This window comes from Schistosoma haematobium, chromosome 2, assembly GCF_000699445.3.
Source record: "Schistosoma haematobium chromosome 2, whole genome shotgun sequence".
Taxonomy (NCBI): domain Eukaryota; kingdom Metazoa; phylum Platyhelminthes; class Trematoda; order Strigeidida; family Schistosomatidae; genus Schistosoma; species Schistosoma haematobium.
The window spans coordinates 39,353,255-39,369,172 of record NC_067197.1 but is presented as its reverse complement, the minus strand read 5'-3'; the positions used below and the strand labels follow the sequence as shown (position 1 = coordinate 39,369,172).

Genomic DNA, 15,918 nt, shown 5'->3' with positions numbered 1-15,918 from the left:
TTGATGACATTGACTAGTGTAAATTACATCTTATTGTAATATGCGATTATGAGGGTTTTGTCAATGACATCCATAATAATTTTTTTACAGTACATTGGAATTATGTAGCTCACTAGAAAATAATTATAAAATTAATCCTTTGATCACGTGTCAATTATATTGAAATTATAAACACAATAAAATACTAACTTTATATGAAGAGATTCATTCTGAGTTAAGTTTTACATATGGATTATGTAAATTCAGAAGAATATGCCCACCATTTAGTTGTCATAGCAACCAACGATATAGTTGTAATTATATTTTCGTGTGAATGTAAAAGACGTTTAATGAAGATATTATCATTGATTGGATATTTGGTAAGCTTCCACACAATAATAACTATATGTAACTTGTTATGTATCGTGTCTGTTAGTTGTTGCGGCCTATTTACTGTTACTGATCTCAATTCCTTTTATAAAGTCATGAAATAAAAACTGTATCATAGTTCTTACTAATTTTATTCTTAAAATTTGTAGTGATAAGGTTCATAGTTAAAATTTGTCATCTGCCTGATGAACGGTTTACGCTATATGGACTGTATGCATTGATCGCTTTTCATCGTTATGTTTGATAGGCTGAAGAAGAGTAAACTCGTGGTTGAATATAAGTGAAATAAAGTTTTCCATTGTACAATACATAGAGTACAGTAATTCTATTTACAATAATGACAAGTGACATGAGATATGCATGTCAAAATAGTCCAATAGATTTTTAAGTTACAGCGATGTTCGGTCATCAAGCATTATGCTTTTAACCACTTGATTAACGCTTCACTCGAGTGGCCTGCTTGAATATCTGGGCTACCTGTTCCTGCTATCTAGATATTTCAGCAAGTTTTCTGTTTTCTTATTTATTTTAACAGATCACTTTGTCAATTATTTGCATAACCAATTCAGGTTCGTTTTTGAAACGTTTAAGACCTTTCACTCTACGAGTTACAAAAATTTGCAATCGGAGACATCGTGATGACTGGCAATATGAATTGGAAAGAATTAACATTAATCAGATGTCGACTATTGAAATGTTAATATCTAACTAGCTATCACTCAATATTTATCGTCAGTATCGATCAAAGAAACTTGCTGAAATACTATGTTCTGGGGATTCTTTATTGTACCGAATATATAATATTCAATAAAGTGATTCGTAAAAGTAAGGAGAAAACGGGAAAAATAAAGATTAAAATGTAAGTAATGTGCAGACACAAGTATAAAGTATACTGGTGTAGTGAACAAAAATGCACATGGGAACAACCGAATATATGTAAATACAAAATGCCGAATTTCTTAGTAAAATCTGAAAACCATATATTAAATACTTCATTTGCAAAATGTTAATCAATCGTCTCAAATTTCATTGTTCTTTCGATTCCAAACCAACCGTTCTTTGTTTTAGTTCCCTTTTCTTTGATCTTCTCAACCTTTTGCCTTCAGGCATTTCACTTTCGATTGATGATACGTACTACTTATATCTGTCGAGACCAGTAGCACACATCCCTATAGTCAAACGAATGGAAAAGATTGATGACTGACTGAATAAAAATGTAAATAGTCATGGCTAATTATAACATGAGAAAAACATTATTTTGGAACCTATTGGTTTAGGCGATCAGCTTAATTTGATAATCTGAAATAATAAACAGGTTGCTTATCCACTGATTAATTTCTATCAATAAATTTTTACTTAAAATAAAATATAATCAAAACTCATATTTGAGTTTTTGTATTCAGTTTACAGCAAGGTGATAATATACACGAATTATATTTCATAGGCCTTTAAAGTTTGTTTTAACGAAACAGAAAATACTATTTAAGAAGCTGAGTAGTTTATGCACTACTCAGGACTAAATGTTTCTAATTAATAATATTTTAATCAGAGAGGAGTTTCGCGGATATTGTATTAATTGAATAGCTGAATTCATGAGTCAATTGTAGCTAGACCACTATGGAATACCTGGAAGCACTGGATGGCTATTTCGTCTTAGTGTAGGACTCCTCAGCAATGAGCATCCATGATCCCGTCTCACAAGATTTGAACCCAAGACCTATTGGTCTCATGCACGACCGCTTAACCTGTAGACCAATGAGTCGGTATCCAACGGTGTTAATGTCTAACTTCAACTAATCCACGAAATTGCACCATCGTCCTCTATTGTCTTCAATGAGTTACTATCTCACAACTGACCCGGTTGAACTCCATCATTGAACTTTAGGAAATACCTCTTGAAGATCGTCACTAATAAGAATGGGTTTTGTGAATATTATATTCATTAAATAGTTCAATGATTTTTCTTCAATGTAATTGTACTATCTGATTATTATTATTCACTATATCTTACTGTTTAGTTCAATTACAATAGTTCATTATCATTCTGTTAATTATTACCCATTCACATAGAATATATTGTTAACTGATAATGTCCTGTCTCAACAAAATAATTCAATTTTCTATCGTTTATAATGGATACGTTAGTCTATTATATTTATCATTTGATTTGTGAATATCTTCTTTTGAAAAATCTAAAAATAAAAAAATTGATTACAAATAAACTTAGAAACAACAACAACAACAAATACTCATCTGGGGAAATAACTTTGATATACTACAGTATAATGATGCAGGCTTATATAAGCCAATAAATGAAAGTCGGTTTTTCTTTCTTTTTTTTTATTCTTTTATTATTTTTGGTTAACCAATACAATCTGCATGCCAAATCTGAGAATAGGGCTCAAATTTAATTTTCTATTTAATTGCGCCGTTATCAAAATAAGTAGCTTGAATAATCATGGGATTTGCATTTTAAAAGAAAGAAAACACACAATTATTTTCATCAGTGTTATTAATAAATATATGATATAAATTTTAATCGACATATATCTATGTAACGTTTTTATTTTGGTATATAATTCTAGTAGGTATCTAATAAGTCGGTAAAATACAATGAAGTTACTTTTGTAATGAAGTTTTAAACAGATATATTTACTAGTTGAGTTTAATTGAATTAATTGAAGCTAAACCACCATGGAAAACTTAGAAGCACTGGACGGCCGTTTTGTCCAAATGTTGGACTCCTCAGCAGCGGCTCAATTTCATGAATTGGTTGAAGTTAGGTATAAACAATGTTGGATGCCAGTTCAGTAGTTTAGAGGTTGAGCGTTCGCATGCGAGACCAATAGGTTCTGGGTTCGAGTCTCGTAGGGTCGGGATCGTGGATGCGCACTGCTAAGGAGTCCTATATTAGGACAAAACGGCCATCCAGTGCTTCCTTGTTTTCCATGATGGTCTAGCGTTAATTGACTCATGAATTCAACTATGGAATTACTAAAATATCCACAAAACTCTTTTCAGATATATTTAACTCATTTTTAGAAAGACATCAACTAACTGTTTACTCAAGTTTATTAACATCTTGTTATTGAAAATTACACTAAATCAAACCATCCTAGATAATAAGAAAATGGAAATGGAGACAAAACGGTTACAGGAATTAATTTTAACAATACGAAATATAAATTTTTATAAACGAATCTAGATTTATCGATTACGTTAAGAACTATGAGGATTTAAGAGCTTATTGTATAGTTAGGTTTGAGTCATTGCTATATGATCCAAGTTCAATTAATTCATTGTTAATTATTAACCAAAACAGACTTGTGATATATCATCATGTCATCAAAAATCTTATTTCACTATTTCGAGTAATAAATTATTCATTACTTCAGCCGATATTGAAACACATTGAATATTCAATTCTAAATGTGTTGAATTAGTCTTTCGAAACTATTCCATATATCTTTTTAAGCAAAGATGGATAGTGGCTAGCAGTGGAATCCAGGATGCGGGTTTCGTTCTATTTGGAACTTATCAGCTGGATGTACCTGCATCGCAGAGTTGATGTTCGTTCCGGGACTCGAACCCAATGCTTCAAACACTATCGCGTTACCCATTTAGCTACTCAGTCCTGATAGCCACCTGGGAAGATACACGTAAAGCAACACCAAGTGAATTTATTCTATATATCGTTTCTAATAAGTATGGTATAAATGGACAATCTACTAACGATTGCTGTTTAATGGTAAACCTAATTTAACATCTTTAGAAACCTATGGCAAGTTTACTTTAAAACATAATCATGAAGTATATGCATGAATTATAGGTAAGAAACTATTCATACATATAATGAATGATGATTGTGTACCGTTTGATAACAATAAAAATTACAAAGAAATCTAAGCTGACATACTAAAATGAAATGAGATATTTTAACCTAGTGTAATTATATACTTGTTTTTAAATGAAATGAAATACTAAGATAATTTGTCCATTAATTCACTAGGGATACAAAATGAATAGACTGAAATGGTATAAGAAACTAATGTAAATTAAAATGAAATCACAAAAAGTATGTCTTATTTAAATTCATCTAAAATTAAAGTATATACTTATATATTTATTTAAATTCCGAGCAATTTTGTAATTATTTTGCAAGAGGAGATAGTTATTATTAATTATAGTTTCAAGACTACTGTCTAAGTGTCGAAACCAAAGTGGATGGTTTTCTTAGGAGGTCACATCCCGAGTCTTCAATCTAATGGTCTGATTCACAAGGCAGTGGAGAGATGTCAGGTGACCAACAATTAATTCATACGCCATTTGTTTCCTCAGGATCCTGCAACCTTATGTGCATCATTGGTTTAGAGTTACGATTTTCCACCTCTCCTAGGTGAACCTTCTGCCTCCACCAGGCCGATTAATGTTCCTTATAATTCACTTTACGTCCTCTCAATTTCGTAAACAACAGTAATGCAGCGAGAATGTACTGTGTAGGTCTTCCATGACAGTGGATGTGTACGCGTAGCTATGTGAGAGTATTTCAAGAGGGAGAGAGATAACTTTTCCTACCCTCGAATTTACCAGAGTATTTGAATATCAATTGCTTTTCACATTTACACTATTGAACAAAAAATAAATTTGTTATTTAAAATTATGAGAATTTTAATATAGTTTTGAATGACGATGAAATTGAAGAATGAAAATTTATAGAGAAAAAAACAACAACTTGAAGCAAATCATAACTTATCGATGAAATTTCTGGTGGGAGTAATACATCATAATGGATGTGTTGTTCTTAAATATTATCTGATTTCATAAACAGTTAATTAGATGTTCTTGTGATATATTGTCTAAAGATTTGATTGACATAATCAGTAAACGAATTTAAAGAATACTTTGTTTGAATTTCATTGTTTTTATACTCTTCTTTCGAGAGACTTAGAGAAAATGGTGATAGATGATATATATATATATATATATACTGACGAAGACACTCGTGGAGAAAATGTGTTTGTTCTTGAGTAGAAGCCCGCCCATTTTTGAACAACATGAAGCGTACTACGCTCATATGATTTTGAGATGGTGTAGAATATTTGCAGTTCAGTTGGATGACTTTGATAAAGTTTGATTCTGTGAGTTGGATAGTGTGGTCGTGTGGCCAATGTAAAGTTTTTACTGATGATGTTGTTCAGAATAACGATGAAATTTTCATGACGACACCATCCGGATCAGAGAACAAAACTCCAACAATATATATACTTTCCTTGTTGTATAAACTAACCACTATATCGATATATATATAACGCGCTACTGAAATTATCAGATAGAGACTTAAAATTACATTACACCGGTTCAAACTACTGATAATTTCACTTAAACGTAAGAATAATTTCATTTATTTTATCGATTCAAATCTTTACTACTTTAGTAATATACCGTTAGTTATATTTCATGCCGCCAATATTAAGGGAGTCAGATGAATTGAAAGTCAACTGTTTGATTTAAACAGTTGAGATCATGATTCAATTGAAGCTACACCACCATTGAAAACCTGGAAGTACTGGACGGCTGTTTCAACTGGGTCAATTTTGAGGTAATAACTCACTGATGACAATGGTGGATGTGTCACTCAATTTCGTGGATTATTTGAAGTTAGACATTAACACCGTTGGATGACGACTGGCTCAGTGGTCTAGTTGGTTAAGCACCTGGGTTCGAACCCCGCGAGGCGGTATTGTGGATGCGCACTGTTGAGGAGTCCCAAAATGGGACGAAACGGCCGTCCAGTACTTCCAGGTTTTCCATGGTGGTCTAGCTTCAATTAACTCATGATCTCAACTGTTGAAATTACTACAATCTCCAAAAAACCTCTTCTGATATTTAATTTAAATAGAATGAGTCCATTTAAATGGAAATACCTCGAAAATCTATGAAGAAAAGTCGTTTCAAATTAATGTGCCAATTCGAAAATAGATTTTTCTTGTTATATTTGGTAATTTATCAAACCTAACAAAACTGATCTAGATACAAATAACTGTAATAGCGACCAGTAATAAAATGGTGTATTTTTATCTATCACTTATAGTTATTACTTAATAAAGTCGAGATTATAGGTTGATAGTGTTACTTTGGCTACATGACCAACGCAGAAATACGATATACAACCAACTGTACATAAATATATAGAACTCCCCCCCCACTGTCTTAAATCAGAAGACAGAAGAAACAGTACAAGCGATTTTTTCGGTAAGAATCATGGGTAGTTTTAGATATGAGCGTTAGTTATAACATCATTATAATTCAGCCAATCCTCAAAGAAGCAAGTTGGTCTATCGTCCAATTGTAGCATGCCACGTCGATATTCTAGAAAGCTCCATCAGGCTCTGATTGGATAGAAACTCTTCGGCTTCTTTAGGGCCTCAGACGTTGTTCCAACAAGTAGGTTTATCATTATTGTTTAGTTATAAAGGAACTTATTGTTTAAAGTGATATCAGCTTAAGAACTATGGAAATGAAGTTAGAACTATTCCATGAATCGACATACAAAACATACCATTCACAAAGGTTTCAATTATTATCTATATTTATAAAACAAATCCAAAGTAACTGTATCAAGAAATTGTATTTAGAAGTATCACATTATACTAAAAATAACCTGATTTCGATTTTATCAAAAGATACTTTATTATCCAATAAATTACTTTGTGTAATATCTAAGAAGATTGTTTGTACAAAAAAATAGTTGCTAACCTACTTATTATAAAAAAATTAAAAAAATGCAATCCTGTCTAAATAATTTATTCAATAAAGCTTTGCGCCTTCTATTGAACGATTATTTTTATTACATTATACTAATTATCATTTTCTACTACTTATTTAATAGAAGTAATGAGGGTATAAGATGAATGTTATGTTTTAACATAAAGAATTATGTCATTAATCAATGTTTTATATTAGTTTGTATCACAAATTGATCTTAGTTAAATAATCAGTAATCTTTGGCAAATGTTTTATTCTTCACAGCGGTGTTCATTCACGACTTTAACAGGGATCAACTTAGAATCTTATGATCTTAATTCTGTAGACTTTATATCAATTAGTCTACATCCATTAGTTTACATTATTTAATCTTATAAAGAGATGAGTCTCATAACATTTGGTTTTAACATTTTACAAAGTTGACCTTACAATTATTAATCTATCAGTGAATAACACCTAAATAAATAGAATTGCATCAAAATCTTTGATATTTATTACACAATTCCTAAATACCCGAGAGTGACGAGAGTGGGGAGAGTCAACTCTCCCTCTCGATATGCTGTCACGTGGCCACACTTATATAGCCTCTGACAGGGAAGTCCTAATCGCTTTCTTCTTGTGGTGGGGGTGTTGCTTAAGAATTTGAGAGGACGAAAAGCGAATATCAGGCTCTTTAATCGTGTCGGTGGACACGGAGAATTCACCCAACGGAGTTGGAAAACCCTGATTCAAAATCAATAGTGCATATGGGCTCCAGTATCCTAAAGGAACAAATGGTGTATGAACCAATCAACTGTCACCGGCTTCCATAGGACTGCATCACCTGACGTTGCTGCACTGCCTTGTGGATCAGACCTTTAGATCGAAGGCTCTGGATGTAGCCCATTAAGAAAACCACCAACTTTGTTCTGGGCACCCAGGTCGTATCACAGCCCTCATACAAATCAAATGAGATTTCTGTGTCGCACATGTATCTGGTGCCCTCTTGTACCAATATCTATGTGCTCAAATAAAATAAAATAGAATATTACACAATAAAACTATACAAACTATAAATATTGAATAGTACTTGAAAAATTTGTTTCATGCTTCCTATAAAAATTTACTTGATAAGTTTATAATTCTGTTATCATTGATGAGAAAAAAAATTTTTCAACGTACAATATGCGTGTTTATTTGTAAAAAAAAACAAAAAAACAATTGGCAACTATGAAAAAGAGTAACAACAACAAAAAAAAACAAAAAAACTAATGGAACTACTGATAATACAATTATTTTTAGAAATTTAACTATTTAGAAAAATTGACAAGAAAAAAACATAATTGATAGTCGAATGATTCGATTTTCTGATTATCTATTGTTTGATCAGACAAGGCTGTCTACTCTACCCCTTTATCTTTTTCCTGATGGTTGACGAGATTATGAAGACCTCGACATCTGTGACAAAGCATGGAATACAATGAACTGCTCTGAATCAATTAGACGCTTTGGACTTCTCAGATGACTTAGCCGTTTTTATCCCTTTAAACACGAACAAATGAAGATAAAGACGACTAGTGTAGCAGCGGGCTTTGCATCAGTATGCCTTAACATACACAAAGGATAAAGTAAGATCCTCAAATGCAACACGGGGAACGCCAACTCAATCACATTTGATAGAGAAACTTTGGAAGATGTGGGATCTTTCAAGGATTGGCAAAACAAGAGCAACATTCTTGCAGTTAAAAAACATATGGAACTCAAAACAACTATCAATCAATATCAAAGTTAGGATCTTCAATACGAACGTCAAGAAAGTTTTAGTGTACGGTGGTAAAACTCGAAGAACTACTACAACCATCGTCAAAATAGTACAAGTATTTAAAAACAAATGTCTACATGAGAGAGTAACTGTCCGTTGGCCGGATATCATCAGCAACAGCCTACTGTTGGAGAAGACGAAACAGCTTTCAGCTGAAGGTAAAGTTAGGAAAAGACGTTGGAACTGGATAGGATAAACATTAAGGAAATCACGAGGTAAGCACTTACTTGGAATCCTGAAGGGAAGCGATAAAGTAGAAGGCCGAAGAACACATTGTATCGAGAACTGGAAGCAGATGTGGAAAGGACGCGCAGCAACTGAAAAGATCTGGGAAGAATTGCCCAGGACAGGGTTGGATGGAAAGTGCTGATGAGCGGTCCATAAGTAAGTAAGCTAATAATATATACATAAAATTTTTATTATAATCTGAATCTAGTAATTTTCATTTGTTTCTTATTATAGATATATAATGTTTGTCAAGAAATGAAATATTAGATGAATGTTTCGTCATGTTTGGTACTCTTCAGGTAAATGAATATTCGAAATCTTAGCGTAAATTTGTATATTCAGACTGAGATCCAATAATGATACGTTTAAACACCAATTTATTATTCATTAAATTTCGGATTCATCAAATTATTGAACTACCGAAAATTACACTTAATCAGTCACTTCTTCTTTATGGTCATATTGAGTAGATTACTTCGATATTTTAAGGCTTGTAAAAATGTAATTATGTTAACTGGTGGGAATATGATCGCGTCATGTTACTTAAGATTGTTATGAATAGAGAAATTGTTTGATGCAAGAATTCGTCAAATAGCAATAGTCCACGGTAACTTACACATGACATGTTGTATATTATGCTTGATATAGTAAAACTTGGATTTTTTTACATTATACCTACATAACATACAATTATCAAATCTGGTTATTTAAACAAGACTACTTTTACATTTTTACTAATAGTTGGTAGTAGCCTTTTATAGATGGTATATAAAGCAAACAATTGCTCAAATGATTGTTAGGATACTTTGTTGCCAAATAACTGAGTGAAATTCGCGCCGAAACCCACGACCTACTGTCCTAAATCTGATTTGTTCGCCCATAAAGATTCAATAAACTGAACTTCTGTTATTTGTATTATGAACCAATTTTAGTTAGGCAATCACTGAAAACTGAGAATCATTGACTAGTTAATTCATTTTTTCGTGTGACTCCTCAGAAGTAAGTATCAGCTATACAACAAAGGATGGAACTTCAGAAACACAAGTCTATTTTATAGATTACTCAGTCAAGCTTTTTCATATATTTGATATTACTTCATAAGACATGATGATACCTTTTTAAGCAAGTGTGTTAATAATAATTTAATGGAGATGAAGAGTATACATCTATAATTTAACGTTATTTGCCATGAATGATATATATTTATTTGTCTTGAATACTACCATTAAACTTTCCACCCTTCAGCTTTAATAATTACAGTCTAACTTTCAACGATTATGTCATTAATCCAAGGTTTGGTTTATGTAATTGTGTGGTGAAATAAGCTGTTAACAAATTATGACATTTTTTTGTTGAATTTACATTTGCATGCATTGGTCCAGTAATTGTACAGATTACATTTAAAGTAGCCCGTTGACTTATAGCTTTAAATTAACATGTTCATCGATATTCCTCACCATGGTAGATGTTTATTTTGACATTCTCTTGATACACATTAAACGACCTAGAGTTCAAGCGTTCGCGTGCGAGACCGAAAGTCCTGGATTCGAATCCCACATGCGGACTGGTGGATATGCACTATTGAGGAGTCCCACACTAGAACGAAACATCTGTCCAGTGGTTCCAGGTCTCTAATTGTAGTCTAAAAGTGATCGACTCACAGTCTCAATCAAAAACATCCAACATAATTCCTTAACCTTAATGTATTTTTTGAATGTATTAATAATTTGTTCAGACTTGATCATCAAAATCTTTGAATGCTAAGATAATGGCGCTGTTTACCTTTAACCTTTAATTATTTCTTAAATGCAGCATCATTAAACTTATAAGATATTTCGAAGAATAATATTTCTGTCAAACAAGCTCATCACTTGGCATTATATCACACAAATGTAGAGGTATGACGATAAGCTATTAGGTAAAACTGTGTTCCCTCCTCTGTTCGTCTATTTTGTCAATTTAGTCAACAGATATTTTTATAACATATTAAATCAATAAATGCTTTCTTGCAGTTGATTTCGATTCAGTTTAAAAATTACTATTTTTAAGACATTTCATGTATTAGATAGTAGTTAACTGGAGAAGCTCTGGAAGGTATAGAATCTTTCACGATGAGCAAGGATGATCAGATGCGAACGTAAAGGCAGGGATTGGCAAAGCAAGGACCGCATTCCTACATTTGAAGAACATATGGAACTCAAAACAACAGGGTTGGATGGAGAGGGCTGATGAGTGGCCTATGCTCCTCGACGGGGGTGGTGACAGTCGTAAGTAATTACGTTAGTAGTTATTGAACGTAGAACTATTAAAAAATAGCTACTGGACTTTATCTCAAACATTTTGTGTTACTTATTAAACATACACTTTGTAAAAGAAAGTAGAAACTTGTCATCAGCTAGTAGTACAACCTGGAGATTTGAATCTGAATAAGAAATAACCATTCACTGTGAAATAAAATGTCCAGATATATAGCATTTTAGTGAACGTGAACAGAATCTCTTAGTAAAATCTAATAACCATACAGTAATACTTTATTTGAAAAATATCAATCAATTGTTTCAGACTTGATTGTTCCTTCTTTTTCGCACCAACCACTTTCTGTACATGTTCTCTTCTATTTGATCTTCACTTTTGATGTATACTCAGTTCATTGTCTCAGATTTCATTGTTTGTGCATCTCCATACAAAATGCGTTCCGTCTCCGTTCTTTCCTTATCGATCTTCTGCTGAAATACATTCTATACCTGACCACCGTTATATACTACTTATATGGATATAAGTAACCCACACCACATTACATTTATATGCTTTATGATAATAAACATTATGTACCATAAATTGTATTTAATATACCTTACAATAAACCATTCGGTTCAACCACAAGATTATAGTCTTAAATAGCAATAGAATTAAGCACACGATTTCCTTTGTTAAGATTATTGATGTCAGTCGAATTCACAACAGATGGTTCTTTTCACACAGATTTTAAAAAAAATCAATTTTTCATGATGATAAACGATACCGTGATTAGAATACTTCTGGTGATAGATTTTGTTAGTTAACCGTACCGTTTGATATACTTATATATAAAACAACTCTACACAGGAAACATATTATGAATAATGAATGATAGCTAAATCACTATGCAAGAATAGGTGTGTATTCTTTCATTTGACATTCCATATATAAGGAAATAAAATTTCCTCTGACAATAAATATGAGTAGATACTGGTGTATATTGTATATTAAAGATTTTTCTCAAATATAAAATTCAACTTAATAATTATTTTGTTATATTCACTTAGTGTTGTTTGTTTGTATCTTCCCATTGTTGTCTAAGGCTACAATTGATCAGTCTCTTGTTCGTATATGTGCATCCTGTGCAGAGTGCCTCAATATTTCTTTAAATCACAAGCTTTATAAGTAAAGATGGATAGTGGCTATTAGTGGAATCCTAAAGAGATGTACCTGTATCCCAAAGTTGATTTTCACTTCGGGACTCGAACCCGTCGGCCATTATCCATCTTTGCTAATAAATTATTTTGTTATGTTCATAAGCTCATTCATTCATCGATTCAATTATTCCAAAATATAAACGCTCTATTCGCGTATTAAGTTGTATGAAATAGCTTGTCGTGTATTTGAGTATTGAAACGTCATATTATGAATTAGCAATGAAGTCATATCTTTCTTCATACGTTGTATACCTGTTAGCAGATTTAACACATTTCACAAATGTAAATTTTTACATCTTTAAAATGATACCTTAATGATTGATATCCACCGAAGCAATTTAAGTCACAAGTAATATATAAAAGTATCTGATTTAGCAGTCATTAGAATACAACACGTTTTTGGGTTCGGATCAGCTGACTTATTTATACATTACAAAAACTGTTAAAATGTGTCATGCACATGAGTCGTATATAGCATAATCGTCTAAATAACACTACCTAAACAACGGTTTAGAATAACGTGAATTTTATTGATTTATTTTAACACAATTAATAATGATATCTGCTGTTGGATAAAATGATTTATTTAATGACGAGACGATAATTCATGGACGACATTTGAACGAATCTAAAAAAATCTTGAGAAATATTAGCCAATCAGCAAACAGTCAGTATAGAGTAAAAATATGTTATACAAAACCAAGGAAGTTAGGTGGATACACTTCTTATATGTGGTTCAAAAACTTTTCAAGGTTAGATAGAGGTTCGGAAATCGTAATGCATGCAGTAGAGGAGATCATCCATAGGACTACAGGATAGTCGGCCTCTGGAGCCATGATAAAGTCTCAAAAACTTTCAGCCTCCACCGCATAGCTTCAACATTGTTTGTGTGCACTCCGGTTGTTGAGTCCAAAAAATGCCACTTGTGGATAACGACACGATGCAAATAATCAAGCCTATGTAGGAGTCTGTACGCTTTCCAATCATCCGTATATATTGTAGTACCTGGCTGCAGCAAGTTTTACTGATACTTTTATTATCCAGTTGTCATAATTCGCTTTAGTTAGGAATTATATGTGGGGTTTTCATCACGAACTGACATCAGCTATAATGCCAGAAATCTATTTAGCCAAATGAATGAGATCTGTCATCTTATACCTGATTGAGTAGTCCACAAATTATAGTCTCGCAGTTTTATTTTTTATAGCCCTCAATTATCACGTTTTGTACAAAATTCCCTGCGAACCGATCGTACGTTAGTATTAAGCACTAAAATTGGCGCCATGACCTTGTAATCTCTCAAACGCTTCTGATTGGCTCGTCCATAAATTAGAGTCTTGCCTATTTAATCTCTTTAAACTAATTTACAATTAGCAATTATCACTTTCAGATTATTCGTTTTTATTATCGAACTCACTGAACTACTATCAAAACTGTCGTACATAATATGAGTTCAAGCGTAATCTTTAAACATTTTTCTGTATTCAATAAACTACGTGATGAATACATATGTCAACCTAAAGAAATTTTGGACTTAATTGCTTTAAATACAAATTTACTACTGAATATAATTAAAACTAAATACACACACATTCTATCATAGCAACTCACGTGCAATTGAGTTTGTTCTCATTTATCTCAGCTAAGCTCTTTGGTTAACTTATTTAGCGGACAGATCCATCCGTACTATAACAACTCATTGTACATTTATTATTGTTGTGCTTGTATGAAATATGTATGCTTGAACATTGCTTACCGCCTACGCATATATTCATTCTGCTAGCTTTATTACTAACTGCTTAGTTGATTCGATGATCCATTCATTTCCCTATATATATATACATGTACATTTACACTCTACACACTCTACACTATCGGTTCGCTGACTCATTCATTCGCCTCACTCCTTTGTGGTCTGAGTTATTTGCTAATAAAGCTATAGTCGCTGCTTCTCTTTGCCTTCTAATTTCAAACACCGTTTAGGATTATATGGTAACGGTTACGAGGGTGATTGGTCAACGAAGCACAACCACTACACTATCTGTTATTATTTTGTTTAAATACAGGGTACTGTACTTGTCAGTTCAGTGAACAAAAAGACAACTTAATTTTGTAAATTATAGGATATATTTTTACCAAAATGTATCTGTACCATCTAACTTCATCTGATTCAACACCTTGGATTTATCAATGAATATAAATAATGGAAATCTCTCCTAGACAGATAGAGAACATTTCTGTGTTTTCATTATTCATATCTGATTGTAATATAACATCAAAAATGTAAATAATTATTGCTTTGACAAACATATCTATTATCATTGTGAGGTTGTGGAGATTGTTAAGTATTTGATTGAGATCATTAATTGATGAATGTTAGACCACCATTGGGTGCGCAATGTTGAGGAGTCCCTTACTAGGACGAAACAATCGTCCAGTGCTCCCAGGTTTTCAATGGTGGTCTAACACTCATCGATTCATGATCTCAGTTAAAAGTATATTTGTTATGTGTAGTCATATAATTGTCAGTGTAATTAATCATTGAGAAAGCAGATTATTATTTTGACTTTCTGAATTAAATCATCATTTTACATGAGAGGTATTCGATGAAGTCATCATATGATAATCAAAAATAAAGAATGATCAAATTATGAAATGACTTTAGGAATGCTAGTACTACAAAAACGGTTGGCTTCGACTTGGTCAATGGATTAATTACACAGCTGATACGATGAAGCTTTTTAATGACATAACTTTTGTGCAAATTTGTTTGTTTACCGTCAACTGTTTATCCATGTAACGGAGGAGTTTTGATGAAGATACTTGACAAAATTTAGTAAAAGCCTCAAGAATAATGAGTCAAGCTTATAGAACTTCAACTCACCAAAAAACTTCTATAAGTTTCTACAAAAATACAGATGACTAGTAGAGTGTAACGCATAAATGCTTAATCACCTTTATCAAAGAGATGACTTCACTAACAAAATTATAATAATAGAATTATTTTGGATCATAGTTTCCAAGAAACAAAATTTCTGATTTCAGTCAGTACATAGATACAAGACTATGTAATAATATTTGTTAGATACAACGAAACACAAATACCGTAAAAGTTCAGATTCCCTACATCGAAAAATAACTGTGGATTAGACTATGGAAAAGAGAATCAACCAATAGAATTTGAAAAATTATGTGATGAGGTTCCATTTATATTGATATGCATAATTCTCAGAACAGATTCTAAGAAGATTGTAGTTAACCTATATTTTGGTGATAGTACCTGGTTTAGAATTGTCGTTT

At 32.3% G+C, this 15,918-nt stretch overlaps 1 protein-coding gene across 1 annotated transcript in view; it reads right to left on the bottom strand.

Moving 5' to 3' along the window:
* Window positions 1-1,207: 1,207 nt before the first annotated feature.
* CDH2_5 (Chromodomain-helicase DNA-binding protein) overlaps window positions 1,208-15,918 on the bottom strand; it is a gene marked incomplete at its 5' end in the record, with an annotated part of 74,328 nt that continues 59,617 nt past the window's right edge. The window contains one exon of the mRNA XM_035729651.2: window positions 1,208-1,538. The remainder of the gene's footprint in view (window positions 1,539-15,918) is intronic.